Source organism: Paroedura picta, chromosome 13 (assembly GCF_049243985.1).
Source record: "Paroedura picta isolate Pp20150507F chromosome 13, Ppicta_v3.0, whole genome shotgun sequence".
Taxonomy (NCBI): domain Eukaryota; kingdom Metazoa; phylum Chordata; class Lepidosauria; order Squamata; family Gekkonidae; genus Paroedura; species Paroedura picta.
Genome location: NC_135381.1, coordinates 5,235,063 through 5,249,806, shown reverse-complemented (window position 1 = coordinate 5,249,806; position 14,744 = coordinate 5,235,063). Strand labels below are relative to the sequence as shown.

Sequence of the window (14,744 nt, the reverse complement as noted above, 5' to 3'; positions counted from 1 at the left end):
TTTCAGGAGAGATTGTTGGTTATTCAGTGTGAGGAGAACCTTGTCATGTCCTCAGTTTCAGGAGAGATTGTTGGTTCCTCAGTGTGAGGAGAACCTTGTCGAGTCCTCAGTTACAGGAGAGATTGTTGGTTCCTCAGTGTGAGGAGAAGCTTGTCATGTCCTCAGTTTCAGGAGAGATTGCTGGTTCCTCAGTATGAGGAGAACCTTGTCGTGTCCTCAGTTTGAGGAGAGGTTGTTGGTTCCTCAGTGTGACGAGAACCTTGTCATATCCTCAGTTTGAGGAGAGATTGTCAGTTCCTCAGTGTGAGGAGAGATGAATGTAAATTCCGAACAGGGATGGATGTTGTTGAGTTGTTACGTCAGTTCACCCATAGAAGTCATACCAAGCTGTTAAGACAGTCTTATGAGGCTATCTACACACTCTCGAACAAAATTCAAGTCTCCTGGGTTGCACCTAGCATTAGGTAAGTAGGTATCACTTCCTCCGTACCACATTCATAATTCTAGAAAACTCTGTTGCGTCTCCTCTTAGCCATTCTTTAAAAACCAAACAGTCTTTTTTCAGGTGGAGAAAATGTTCTGGTCTGTTGATTCGTTTCAGGTTGCCCCTCCCCTCCCCCCGTACCTGTTTCTAGCTCAATGAGATCCTTCCTCAGAGGATACGGCCCAAAATCTGCGGTCTCATTTCCGCATGATTTGCCATGTGCTGTTGAAGCAAGCCCTGGCAGGATTTAAATACTTTTCCATTTGCTTTCGCAAGGTCATACATCTTTGTGGCGCTATATATATATATATATATATATATATATATATATATATATATATATATATATTGTTTAAACATATGAATTCACAGCGAAAGCTGAGTTTGAGAAGCAATGTTTTACCCCCCCTCTCTCTTTCTCTCTCTCTTGCTCACACAGAGATATCATTTACTGCAAAGTCCTTCAAAGCTGCTCGCATAAAAGTGTATTCTTGTCAAAACATTTATATCAAAGAACAGAAGCTGGTTCGGCATCGGGAGAGAATGGAAAACAGCTTAAAATAGCAATGTGGCGGCAGGAGACATTGGGAGAGAGGGGGGGGGGAAATCATGGCTCAAGTGTAAATGTGTCCATTAGAGTGAGTGGCAGGCTATTCTGATTGCCTGTGGAGCAACGGGGATCAGTGCGTAGCAATGTGCGTATGCCTCCCCCCCCCCCTTCCTCTGACTTTTGTCTACCTGAGGGGGGAAAGAGAGACGAAAGTAAGCGCTTTTGTCTCATGCGTGTGTCGCTTGTCATTAGGAATGCGCTCACGTTGGAAACACCTCCTTAAGTGCAAGTCCTGTGGCACCCAGTCATGCTTCACGAGACGGGAGAAAAGCTTTCGGATCCTTGATGGCTGAGGCAGGGAGAACAAATCTGGGCATGGGAGAGCCAAGGGCAGATACAGACGTTAGCAGGCAGCATTGCTACGGGGGGCAAAGACTGTACTCAAAGCAGTGTTTTCCTATGGAAGTTGGCAGCCAACGTTAACACAGGACCATCCAGTGGCACCTTTCAGACCGGCCTGTCTCAACTTTTTTACCATTGGAAAATCCCTGAAATGTTCTTCAGGCTTTGAGAAACCCCCAGAAGTGGCAGAATATGGTTGGGAAGCAGAGCTGTGGACACGCCCACCTGGGGCCCCTCCCCTTCCCACCCCCTCCAGGCCCGTCATTGGCCATTTTGGGAGGGGGAGGGCAGGTCAACATGGCCATATATGGCCATATCACCCAATGCATGTTTACTCGGTTTTAAAAATATATAAAATATGAATTAACTCCCCACCCATTCAGGAAACCTTTCCAGGGCTGTCAAGAAACCCCAGGGTTTCATAAAACCCTGGTTGAGAAAGCCGGTTTAAGCAAAGAAAATTGAATTCTGGGTATCAAGGTGCCACTGGACACAAATGTAGCTCAAATCCATTGACTGTTTTTTTTAAAAATATGAGTTTGAATGAGTTTCCTGCATTCTGCAGGAGGCCGGGCTAGATGACCCTGGAGGTCCCTTACAACTGTATGATTCTGTGGTTCTAACCATCGATCTGCAGGTTGCTAGGTGGCCGACAATTAGCAGACCCCCCTCCCCCCCGGTTACTGCCCGGGTGGGCGGGACATCCCAGGAGAAAAGGTCATGAAACCTAATGAAATCCATAGTATGGCCAGTCCTTGTAGACTCATCATGTCTTGATTGGTTTTAATGGAGTTTTATTGGAGCTTTTATTGTGACCAATTGTACCCCGCCACAAGCCAGTTTGGAGTGGTGGGAAATAAATTGAAATAACAACAACAACAACAACAACAACTCTCTAGAAGGCTTATCAGTTGTGTATTATTGTAAAATGCATAATTTAAAGGGGAGGGGGAAGGAGGGAGGTTGTTAATTTGTCAAAAACTTGTCCGAGATGCAACGTTAGCTTCTAGCAGCTGTCTTTCTTGAGAACGTTAAGTAGAAAAAAGATGCCAGCTCATGATGCCAGCTCTCATTCAAACCCCGGAACGGTGACCCTGATATTTGACACGTTCCTTTTCAATTATGCACGCGCACAGGCAGACCCAAACTTGTGCTTTTGGGCTTCCTCCTGTAGTACTATAGGTAATCGGAAGCCACAGAGTAACTAATAGCCTGAACAGCAGCCAGCGGCCTGCGAGCGTTCGAACTCGGCTCTCTAAATGTTTTAGCCATTGTGAGTTCAAGCTTGTGTCTTTCTCCTATGCCAGTTGGGCTGTCCTAGCACCGGTCAGAGAATTCTTTCCTGGGCAGAATAAAACGGCTGCTGGTAATGGAGGCAGATAGGGGAGCAGGATGGAGGAAACGAGGTGGTAACAGATTCATTGATCAGTACCAGGGACAGCTCACGGAGATGACTTCTTGGAGAGAGCCGAAATCGCAGGCGTTGGCTGGTGTGTGCCACACAGGTCCGCTCTGGTTCTCTCTAGCCCCCCAAAGCGAAAAGGAGTAAAAATCTTGAGCCAAACAAAAGTCAAGAACCTGAAGAGGTCAAAACGTACAACGTATTTCACGGCATACTCTGGATGAAGGCACTGTGGATTAGAAGACACTCGCTAGACACTGGAAATGCTTATCTTGACCAGGGCTTGTTTTTGAAATATTAGAGACCTGAAATAGCTTTATCTGGCGTTCCAGTCCACAGAACTGACTATTGGTCCCTAGTGCCCTGAATATATCTTTTAATGTAAAGGCACCAATTGGCCATAACGATTCTTGTATTTATCATATTTTATGTATGCTGGTTTTATGGAATTGGGGTCACTGTGGGTGGGCAGGTAGTTGTGAGTTCCTGCATGGTGGCAGGGGGGGTTGGACTAGATGATCCTGGAGGGCCCTTCCAGCTCTATGACTCTATGATTCCATTTGATGCCTGACCACTGATCAAGGCGGTAATGCCGAAATGCATCATAGATCAAGGCTATTCTATAGGACTTGGGTTTTTAACTTAAATAGATATTAGCACTATGTTTTAAAACTGCATTCTGCCCTCCATAGGCCTAAGTTCATTACCCTTGTTTTGACCTTTTTAGGTTCTCTCTACCCCAGGGGTAGTCAACCTGTGGTCCTCCAGATGTTCATGGACTACAATTCCCATGAGCCCCTGCCAGCAAATGCTGGCAGGGGCTCATGGGAATTGTAATCCATGAACATCTGGAGGACCACAGGTTGACTACCCCTGCTCTACCCCACCTCCCATACACAGGATCTCGGATCTCTCTCTTCCAAGCAATGGGGAGGGTCCAAGCTAAGAGTCCTTTTATATGTAGGCCAGTTGCTGGCTTGGCCATCGCGATGGCCTCACTTTCCTGAAGCCCATGGCAGGCGTCTAGGTTAGTGCCTGTGGACACCACATTGGGCAACTGTGGTGTATTGCATGAAGCGTGCTGCATGCTCAGATTTCAGCACAAATGCCAAGGTATTATTGCCCTCCTCCCTTGACCCTTAGATTTGCCCCTCGCATTCCCACTGAAGAAGTGAGCAGGGGCTCATGAACGTTCCTCCCCTGCCACGGATTTTGTTAGCCTTCCAGGTGCTGTCGGATGCCTGCTCTTCTCTGCTGCCACGGTCAGACGAACACGGTGTCCCGTCTTGATCTATCTCCACTGACCCTTGGCATCGTGTCCCATGGCCTGCACTTTATCCGTCTTCTGACTCTCCCCAAATGAGATGCAGCCCAGCAATCCCTTTCGATTACTTTTCATGGAGATTCACGTGTGAGTCGGATGCTGTGGACGTGAGGCCCTTGGTCAGCTCTCCCCTCCGCTCTTTCATTGCTTCCGGCTTGGCAATCGGCTTCGTTTTATTGTTCAGCAATTAAGACTCGACAGCCTGCGCCTGGGGCGGTTCTCATCGCCTGTTTGTTCCCCTTCTCGAAATTGAATCGGAGAAGCTGGCGTGAGAATTTGGACGAGGGCTGCGGCTCGGAAACCGGCTGGACAGCCCCTGACGCACCAGCGGCACAGCCTCCGTAGCCCTAAACCGGTTTGTAAATGCCTCCCGAAAGCCAGATGCGAATTGGCTTCGGAAGCCGTTAGCTTCTCTTTGGTCTTTAACGCGGCGTGAAAATTTTCTTCTTCGGGAAACCAAGCACGGAATTCTAAGCACAAGCAGTCCTTGAAAAAGACCCCTTGGGGGGACCAGAGGGTTCAGTTAAGGTAGAGTTAAGGTAGAGCTTGGCAGATCAAGGAGACGCTGTCTCCAGGGGACAGAGATCGATTCTTTGGGGGGAAATTGGGTGCTGGACTCTATAGCATTATGTTTTCCTGAGTTTCCTCTCTGCTTCAAATCCCACCCACTCTTGGCTCCACCCCCAAAGTCTCCAGGTATTATCCCAACCCAGAACTGGCAACCCTAAGTCATGCAGTTTGGTTGTTGTCCAGACCATTGGTGATGAGCTGTGTTTTGGTTGGTTGCATTTGCACCTGTTGCAAGAAACTGAGCCGTCTCTTGTTCAAACCAGTTTGAACAGAAAGTTTTCTTGTTGATAGAATCACAGAATCTTGGAGTTGGAAGAGACCTCCAGGGTCATCTAGTCCAACCCCCTGCACAATGCAGGATAATTTGTCCGCAGCCTAGAAGAGCTATTTTGTATTCCTCTTCTCTCTACCTGAAGGAGTCTCAAAGCGGTTCACAATCACCTTTCCCTTCCTCTCCCCACAACAGACACCCTGTGAGGGGTGAGGGAGCTCTAAGAGAATCTATCTGCGAGAACAAGAACAGTGACTAGCCCAGTGCCACCCAACTGGCTGCCTGGGGGGATCTGTGGGAATGTTAAAGGAACTGGCGATATTTTGAAGGAAAGACAACTGATCCAGAAGTTCTTAATTGGGGGGGGGGGAATAATTGGCGCATTTCAATGTCATAAAATACCTTTGATCAATAAACCACTAGCCTGGATCCTCACAGCTTGCTCATTAAGAAAAGGGCGAGCAGCAAGATCTGTCCCTCGGTGTGCAATGCACACATCACAACTGTGGGGGTAAATGCCACATTGGGAGTTTGGGCATTTTGTTTATCAGCCTTCCAGCTGGGCCCAAGGCCAGACTTCTAGTGAGTGCCCCAACCTTGGTTCTCTGAAATCAAACGTTCCACTTGGAAACAGTCGGCAGAAGATATGACCTTCTTGGCTCATCATGAGTAGACGTCAGGGATCCAAATATCCTGGTGTGCTTTAGTTTTCTCATTTAAATGGGGCACGCCAAGCATGTGCTCTACCACTAAATGTCCCCCATGCCCTTTCAAGAACCCAAACCCCTGGTTTTGGGGGGAGACGGACACCCCCTCCTCCCATGCCACAGCCCTGATCAAGAACAGGCCCCTGTGACTTTTGTAAACAGAGGGAACTTCTCCTTCTCCTTCTCCTTCTCCTTCTCCTTCTCCTTCTCCTTCTCCTTCTCCTTCTCCTTCTCCTTCTCCTTCTCCTCCTCCTCCTCCTTCTCCTTCTCCTTCTCCTTCTCCTTCTCCTTCTCCTTCTCCTTCTCCTTCTCCTTCTCCTTCTCCTTCTCCTTCTCCTTCTCCTTCTTCTTCTTCTTCTACTTCTTCTCCTCCTTCTAAGCATCAGCAGCGTTCCTCTCCCCCCGAATATGCATTAGCGGACAGATCTCCTTCTTTACCTGCCGGGCCCTGTTGCCATAGCTACGGCCGATCTCCTGGATTCTCTCTCATCCGTATTCCTCCTTTGCACATCTCTACCAGGTAAACATCGGGAAATATTTGTGAACGTGGATTTTCTGCGTGCAAATGTGACTGTTGGCGAGGAAGACGATGACGGGCAGATCATGGTGGGACTGGACCGTTTCGCCAAGGCTGAGGTGGACTGTCGCCTTGGCCTAGGCAGAAGAGCTCCTGCCGGTTCAGCAAGTCACTTTTGTTCCGCCATTCGGATGGGAATGGATTTTTATATTTAGCGCATGAGAAGTTGAGCGATTTTTACTGTTCCTCCTTGGGGGGTCTCTTGTTTAGAGCGGTGAGTTTCCTCTGGCACGAACTCTGGTGAGATCTCTCACCCTAAAAGGTCTCTAATGTTTCCCAGGATGTGAGTAAATAGCTCCTCGTAGTGGGGGTGAAGACAAACAGCACGGGCAAGCCCTGGGCTTCTGGCACTTGCTCGGTTGGAACACAAGTTCAAAATCCTTCCACAAGATATTTCCTTTCCGCTTAAGCGCATCATTTTTTAAAACACCTCAGCGGACCTCGGATTTGTATGTTTTCAATCGCACTGTCCAAAGTTAGCTCCCATATGCAGCAACATTCAGAAATTCCAAAAATCAGAAGATCTTCAAGACAAATTTGGGCACCTTTAAGATGAAGGAGGAGGAGGAGGAGGAGGAGGAGGAGGAAGAAGAGTTGGTTTTTAGGCCCTGCTTTTCGTTGCCTGAAGGAGTCTCAAAGTGGCTTCCGATCGCCCTCCCTTCCTCTCCCCACAGCAGACACCCTGTGAGGTAGGTGGGGCTGAGAGAGCTCTGACAGAACTGGACTGTGATGAGCCCAAGGTCACCCAGCTGGCCCCATGTGGAGGAGCAGGGAATAAAAGATGGCTCCCTAGATTAGAAACCACCGCTCTTAAGCCCGACACCACACTAGCCAATCAAGGCCAACCAAGTTTAGTTCTGGCTTTTGATGTGAAAGGTCTCAGGTCCCTGGAGGACCCTGGAGAGCTGCTGTCAGTCCACGTGGACAACTCTGACCTTGCTGAGAAGCCAGTGTAGTACTAGTTAAGAGTGGCAGACTTTAATCTGGAGAACCGGGTTTGATTCCCTGCTCCTCTGCATGCAGCCATCTGGGCGGCCATGGGCCTATCACAGTTCTCTTAAGAGTGCCCTTGAAGAGCAGTTCTGTTGGAGCTTTCTCAGCCCCACTTACCTACACAGGGTATCTGTTTGGGGAACAGTGGTTAGAAAGTCAGACAAGGGGCTGGCCTTACCGAATTCAATGGCTCTGAAGTTCATTGGATGACCCAATTGGACTCATCACTCACCCTTGGCTTAAATCTACCGAGTTGGCTTTTGCAAAAGAAGAGAGCTCCGAAGAAGGATGCCTTGAGTTTCCTGGAGGCCGGCTAAAAAATGAACTCATTTATTCGCAGCAAGAAGGAAAGTTAGGGAAATGGGTCCCTCAGCAAGACAGCTGCATTTTGAATGTAAATCTCTTCCTCTCATTTCTTAGCGATGTTTGTGAGAAATCTATTTGCCTTTTTAAACATTTCCCCCAGGGAAAAGTTCTCTAGAAGAAACGTTTCGTAACGCCGAGGTTCTTATTTATTTAGATGCTTATGTTTATTTTGTCCTCCTGCTGTTCTTCTCCCTGGTAGCGTCATTTCCTCCCTCCCTGCTCCATTTTAGGCTTATAACAACAACCGTGTGAGGTAGGCTATTCTGAGAGAGAGCGTTTGGTCAAGCAAGCGTCTGTGGCAGGGGGCGTGGAAGGTTCTTGGTTTAGGATACCTTTGACTAAACTCCAAAATGTTGTGTTTGTCACAACGCTGATGCTCCAACAATTTTATGAATTTATTTAATTCTTTAGATTTTTAGACTGCCCTTCCGGCAGGCTGGCTCGGAGTGATGAGCAAAATTATAGGAAAATGCAGAATTAAAACAGATAAAAATAAGTTTTAAAATTAAGTTAGATCAATAACGGCAGGTCAAAACAGCAGCAATTCTCCCACAGAGTCTCTGTTATAATTGCTGGAATTCTCCCCAAATTCAGACTGGTCTGGGAGTGAATCAGTACCTAAATAAATGGGCAGATGGGTGGGTGGGGCCATAAACCAGTAGTTAGACAGGTACTAACTTTACCCCCAGCTAAAAAGCCTGGGGGGAAGAGCTCTGTCTTACAGCCCCTGTGCTGAGATTGTGCACCAGAATCTAACTCTGGTTTGCTGGGGAACAAACTAACCATAGCTTCTTAAGGTTCCTGAATCTGGACGCCACAACCCTTTGAAATTGCTGGTTGTTGTGGGGATGCCAGTCTCCAGGTGGGACCTGGGGATCCCCTAGAGTTATAGCTGAGCTCTAGACTAAGAAGACCAGTTCCCCTGGAGAAAATGGCTGCTTTGGAGGGGGGGACCCCATAGCATTATACTCCACTGAGGTTCCTCCCTGCCGGAAATCCCGCCCACTCCTGGCTCCACCCCTCAAGCCTCCAGGTATTTCCCATCCCAGGTTTGGCAGCCGTAGCACCACCTTGCCTTGCCTACTTTCAAAAAGCACTTGGTGGGCATCACTAGGTTTGTGGGTGCCGTGAGGCCCTAAAAAGAGAGTTTCTGGTTTGCCTGAATACAAACAGCCATTGAGTTCTTGGCCACCCCTTCCTTCCCCATCACTGACGTTGTTTGGATTGCAGCCATCTTTTGTAAAACAAGCCCAGCCAGCTTTCTTTCCCCGCTATTGCAGCAGCTTGCTCAGGACTCATTATCACGTAACAAATTAATCCTAATTTGCAGCAAGCAGAGAAGTTCTTTCCAAAGTGTTTTTGCTGGATGCCTCCTTGGTGTGGAAAGAAGGGCATTTGCAAGAACCCAGGAGCGTTTGCTTGTCCTTCTGCGCCGTTTTTGTTTGCAGAGACCGTCCTGGGACGGACCTAAGAGAGAAGGTGGTTCTGGATTCTGGTTTGGCAGTTATTCATCCCTGGTTTAATGGAGTCAGGGAGAGAAGGATGAGAGATCAGGAGATTTCCCCAGGTATCAGCAGAGCATATGGTACTTCAGAAATTTAAACATAAAAGACTGGGAGCTCAAGAACAGCTTAAAAAAACACAAGCATGTGCAAATTTAATCTTTCTCTGCTGCGCTTTAATTACCAGAAAGTGAATTCCCCCAGTACCTGCTCTCTAGTGCTTCCCACTTTGAGGAAGTATGATGTTAAGTTTAGACCCGGTAGGCCCTTTCCCCCCCAAAAAGTCTGCTTTTGAGAAATGCATACATTTTCTCTCTGCCACTGTTCTTATTATGACTTAACAGCATATCTTCAGAGTCTAACGTGAACCTGACTTAAAACGTTTTGTCTTCCCCATATATCAGACAGCTAAATTTAAAAATTCCTAACAGCACATTTTAAAACCGTCAGATTTCACATCCCTCGACTTACTTAATTTTTAAACGCATTGGCCCGCAATAAAGAGAAAAATACAAAACAATAACAAAGAAAAAGATTCGGCACCCCCCCTTCTAGAAAACCTCAAGATTATTATTATTACATATTACAAGGCATTTATCTTCTGCTTTTTGTGCTCAATTGGAAATAATCCACTGTATGATTTTTATAAGGCATAATAATACAGTAAAATAATAAACTTGTGCTATTGTTAATACTAACATCACCTTTTGATAAAGGCACTTTTGGAATTTTAACAAAGCATGGCAGATTCAAACACAAAATGGCCACCATAGTGGGTGGAGTCAGATGTAAAATGGCTGCCACAGCCTCCCTTCAGTCACACTGTGCCAAAGAGAAATGTGGGGAGTGGTATCTTGACAATCAGAGTCACACTCATACCACAGAGGCAGAAGTTGGGGCCCCCATATCATGACGGGACCATAGAGTTTCCAATGAATACTGGAGGATTACCGCACTGTGGCAAAATCACTTCCGGGTTTGGACCAGAAGTGACATCACAGTGTTGATCCCCTACCCCACGCTAATACTGCTTCCACTGCAGTCGGAGAAGCGTGCCATTGAATGTATAAAGGCGGAAACATCTTCAGAACATATCTGGCTGCAAGACACAACTCTTCTATGTAAACCGCCCTGAGCCAAAAGGGAGGGCGGTATATAAAGATAAGGAATAGAATAAATGAAAAAAATTCTCCAGGGAAAGCAACTCTGGGACTTGGGGGGTTAGGGTTGTTTTTTCTGTCCTGTAGATCAGGGGTAGTCAACCTGTGGTCCTCCAGATGTTCATGGATTACAACTCCCATGAGCCCCTGCCAGCAAACGCTGGCAGGGGCTCATGGGAATTGTGGTCCATGGATATCTGGAGGACCACAGGTTGACTACCTCTGCTGTAGATCCTCCGATTCATTTGCAGCAATCATTTGGGTACAAGAGTCCTCGGCATTTTGCCGTTCCTTTTTATTATTATTATTATTAGGACATGTTTTCATTTGCATCTTACAAAGCAGCCCCAATTGTGGAGCAGGCTGATTTAGAATGCAGATGAGCTCTAAATAAAAACCTGCCGCATGTCTCCAGACCAGCCGCGGCGGAGCTGGCTTCTCGCTTGGCTTGTAATGCCACGTCTTTGAAATGTCACCATTCCCTGTGCCCTATGGAGGCTTGACCTACATTTCCCACTGCCCCTTTCCGATAGGCATGCTTGCATCCTGAAACCAGAAGGCTCCAGAAGCCAAGTCAGGGCCGGTTCCCAAGCGTGGCATGGTCAGCACTTTGCTGAGACTTTGAGACTAGCAAGAAGGGTCTGAAGCTGAGAGAAGTCACCGGAACTGTGAAAATTATTTTTTTCCTACTAGTTTATTTTTTTTTTAATGAAAAACAGGACTTGGAGGCTTGGTTTCTTGAGGGCCTTGGAAGGGTTTCCCAAATGGGTGGGAGCTAATTAATGTATTAAACATTTATTGGGTAATATGACCAAAAGGGCCAGTGATGGGCCTGGAGGAGGTGGGAAGGGGAGGAGCCCCAGGTGGGCATGCCCACAGCTCTGCTTTCCCCTGCACGAACACACCACTTCTGGGGGCTTCACAAAGCCCATGCAACATTTCAGGGGGTTCTCAGGGCTAAAACGATTGAGAAAGGCTGTTATAAGGGCACACCGGCCCCTCTCTGCAATGTCTACTTCAGCGGCCTTCAATAACCACCCTGAAAAGTGTTGTGTTGTGTTGCAATCTCCCTGTTCGATGTGATTTGAACTGGCCGCAAAGCATTCACGAAGCACCCCGAACTGCCTTAAAACAGTCAAGCGGCACACGGATTTTGTTTTCAGATGGGGAAATGGATGGAGTTGACTCGAAAACAGGAAAACAGATGCTGAACTCTAGGCGATGGGGAACTTTGCTGCCCAGATAAAGGTGTCAGCTTGCATTAGATCTGCCCAAGTCATCCCTCCCCACCCCCTTGTGAATGTTCAGCATCCGTTGGCCTGGCAAAGGATTTTGAAAGCTGCATTTGTTTCAAATCTGGGAAGCGATTCTGGCTTTCTTGCCCCAAAGATGCACCTGTGCGTTTATTTAGTTATAGGATCCATTCGCAAATGAACTCCGCTGAAGTGTATTCAGGTAGTTTGCCTGTCAGAATTATCTCATGGCTTCACTTCCGATTCAGTTTTCACTGGCGGCCTTCAAGCAGAGGCTGGACAGATCCTCGTCCTGGATGCTTGAGGCTGATCCTGCATTGAGCAGGGGGTGAGACTAGATGGCCTGTATGGCCCCTTCCCACTCTAGGATTCTGTGAGTCTAGTTCAGCAGTGGAAGGGGCTGCCTGAGGAGGTGGGGAGCTCCCCCTCACTGGTGGTCTTCCAGCAGCAGCTGGCAGCATCTTCCAAGTGGTCGCATTCATGTGGAGAAATTGTTCATTTTGCATTGTTTTCAATGTTACTAAGGCTACCGGCTGGTCTTTGAGGGTTCTCTGAAAGATTCTGCCTACAGAGCCACTAGCATGCCTTTTTTTAACCTATGCCCCTTTAGGATATACAGTCAGTCATACGTATTGGGTTATTTTAACGTTCGACCTGAATTCCCTTAGGGAGAGTCGGGTTGTGGCCTTTTCAACCGAAACCCTGCGAATTCGAAATAGCTCGCTGTTGCTCTTGCACCCATTTTGAGTTTAATTTCGGGGCGGGAGGTTGTAGTATTAAGCCTCTTTGGTTTGCTGCGTCCGTCTCTGTTTGCGAGCACGGAGTTCTGGAACCGGACATAGATTTTATCAAAGAAGTGCTGGCAGAGTTTGCATTCCTTGGGGACTTGAAATGATGCGAAAACCTGGAAGACCCCCTCGCCGTCTTCGCTGTTTGCTCCTTTGTGAGCCATCCAACCTAGTAATGTTTGACCGGCGTTTCTCTTCTCCGAGGGTTTCGCACAGCGGCTCGTAGGGACTGGTTGGATGAGCAGTTAATCTCTCTCCAGCCTCCTTCTCCCTGAAAACAGCTGCCAGGCCGGGGTGGGGGGAATCGATCGGAGTAGGTGAAACGGCCGACCTCGTTTGACTCAGTGATGAGGAGGCATCAAGGTGTAGTTAACTTTTCGGAAAGGACACGGATGCCGCCCGTCCCTGGCTCTGCCAGGCAGGCACGGAAAGCAGAAAAGCCAAAAACCATGGGGGAACCAAATGCAGCATGTTTTGGGAAGCAGGGCCCGTCCTTCCTCAAAATCCACCCCTTACCTCATAGGCCCATACCTGTTGTGTCTGTAGGTATGCTAAACCTGAGATCTGAGGCAGGTACTGTAATTGCCAGCTTGGTGTCATGGTTAGGAGTGCAGACTTCTAATCTGGCGAGCTGGGTTTGATTCCGCGCTCCCCCACATGCAACCAGCTGGGTGACCTTGGGCTCGTCACAGCACTGATAAAGCTGTTCTGAGTGAGCAGTGATATCAGGGCTCTCTCAGCCTCACCCACCTCACAGGGTGTCTGTTGTGGGGAGAGGAAAGGGAAGGCGATTGGAAGCCGCTTTGAGACTCCTTCAGGTAGAGAAAAGCAGGGTATAAAAACCAACTCTTCTTCTACCGAGATCAGTTCCCCTGGAGATAATGAAAGCTTTGTCAGGCAGACCCCACTGAGGTCCCTTTCCTCCCCAGCCCCATCCACAAAAGCTCCAGCAGTTTCACAAACGGGAGCCGACCATCCCACTGCTGCCCATCAGCCCGCTGGTAGCCGGGGGGACCAGGAAATCCTAAACCCTGCCCTGAAGACTAAATTACTGTGACTGCCGGTTGCTCACATTCCATTAGTCTAACCTTTCTGACATTTCGCCTTTCTCTGTTGTCGGCCATCCAGGCGATATCAGATTGCAATTTCCTCGGGGCGAAGACCTGTCTCTTTTCATTTACGCAATTCCTTGTGCTGGTGTTGGATCGATAGGAAAAAAAAGAACATACTCTGAACATCCCAAGGAGGGAAAGTAAGGTCTCCCCCCCCCTCCACTCCGGAGGCTGTTTTCTCTGTAGGGCTCAGACGAATCCATACCCTCCCCCTCTTGCGACCGTGACCCCGGACACAGCACTGACAGCTTGGTATTTGCCACAGGCCTCGGGGTGGAAGCAAGCACACGCTACATTTAGTTGCCTGATCGTTTTAAAAAGACTTCTCTTTCTTCTTCAAAATTCGGCCGCCGGGGCTGCTTTTGGAGAAGAAGAGCCATGCTGGAGGGAGGGGGGCCCAGAAGGAGCTCTTAACCCTTCCTGCCCTGTCGTTTCCCCTCTAGAGAAAGCCAACCCCACAAGCTTTCATGGCTGCCAGGGGAAAAAAAATATTTGGATAATGCCTGCATTTCTTCCCTAACGAGGTTAAAGATAGTTCAGCAGGGAAACAGCAGGGGGTGAATGCATTTGAACGTGGCCTGTGGCTGAGTTGGAGAAGGGTTGGTGGTGGAAGTCTTTTATAATGATGGTGGAACTAAATGGAAGGGGTTCGATCCAGAGTAATCGTTCTAACAGCAGAATGGAGCTTTCATGGGTCCCTGCTGACCAATGGAACCCACTAACCTCGACAAAATGCTGCTAGTGGGGGGGGCATAGGGGTCCCAAGGAACAAGGAACAAAATCTTTCATTGTTTGGAGGCCTATATATATGCTGGGATTCAACATTTTATTTATTCATCTAATTTATATTCTGACCCTTACTGTGTGATGAAGATCTATGTTTTAGATCAGGATTTCTCAATCAGGGTTTTTTGAAACCCTGGGGTTTCTTGATGGCCCCGGAAGGGTTTCCTAAATGGGTGGGCGTTATTTTGGGAAGGGTTTCCCAGTGGGTGATATGACCATAGGTGGACAGTGATAGGCCAGGAGGGAGTTGGGAAGGGGAGGGGCCCTGGGTGGGCGTGTCCACAGCTCTGCTTCCCAACCATAGTCTGCAAAATTGCACCACTTCTGGGTTTTCTTGAAGCCCTTGCTTCAGGGCTTCCTCAGTGGTAAAAAAGTTGAGAAAGGCTGCTCAAGATTTCAGATGCTTTAACATTCTTTCCCTCTTTCTCCAAGAATTCCAGAGAATCAGAACTGAGTAAAAAAGAACGTCATGGCTACAGGTTCATTTATGGAGATTT

General features: G+C 48.0%; 1 protein-coding gene across 12 annotated transcripts in view; it reads left to right on the top strand.

The window, feature by feature from the left end:
- RIMBP2 (RIMS binding protein 2) overlaps window positions 1-14,744 on the top strand; it is a 129,548-nt gene that overhangs the window by 56,177 nt on the left and 58,627 nt on the right. The window lies entirely within an intron of this gene.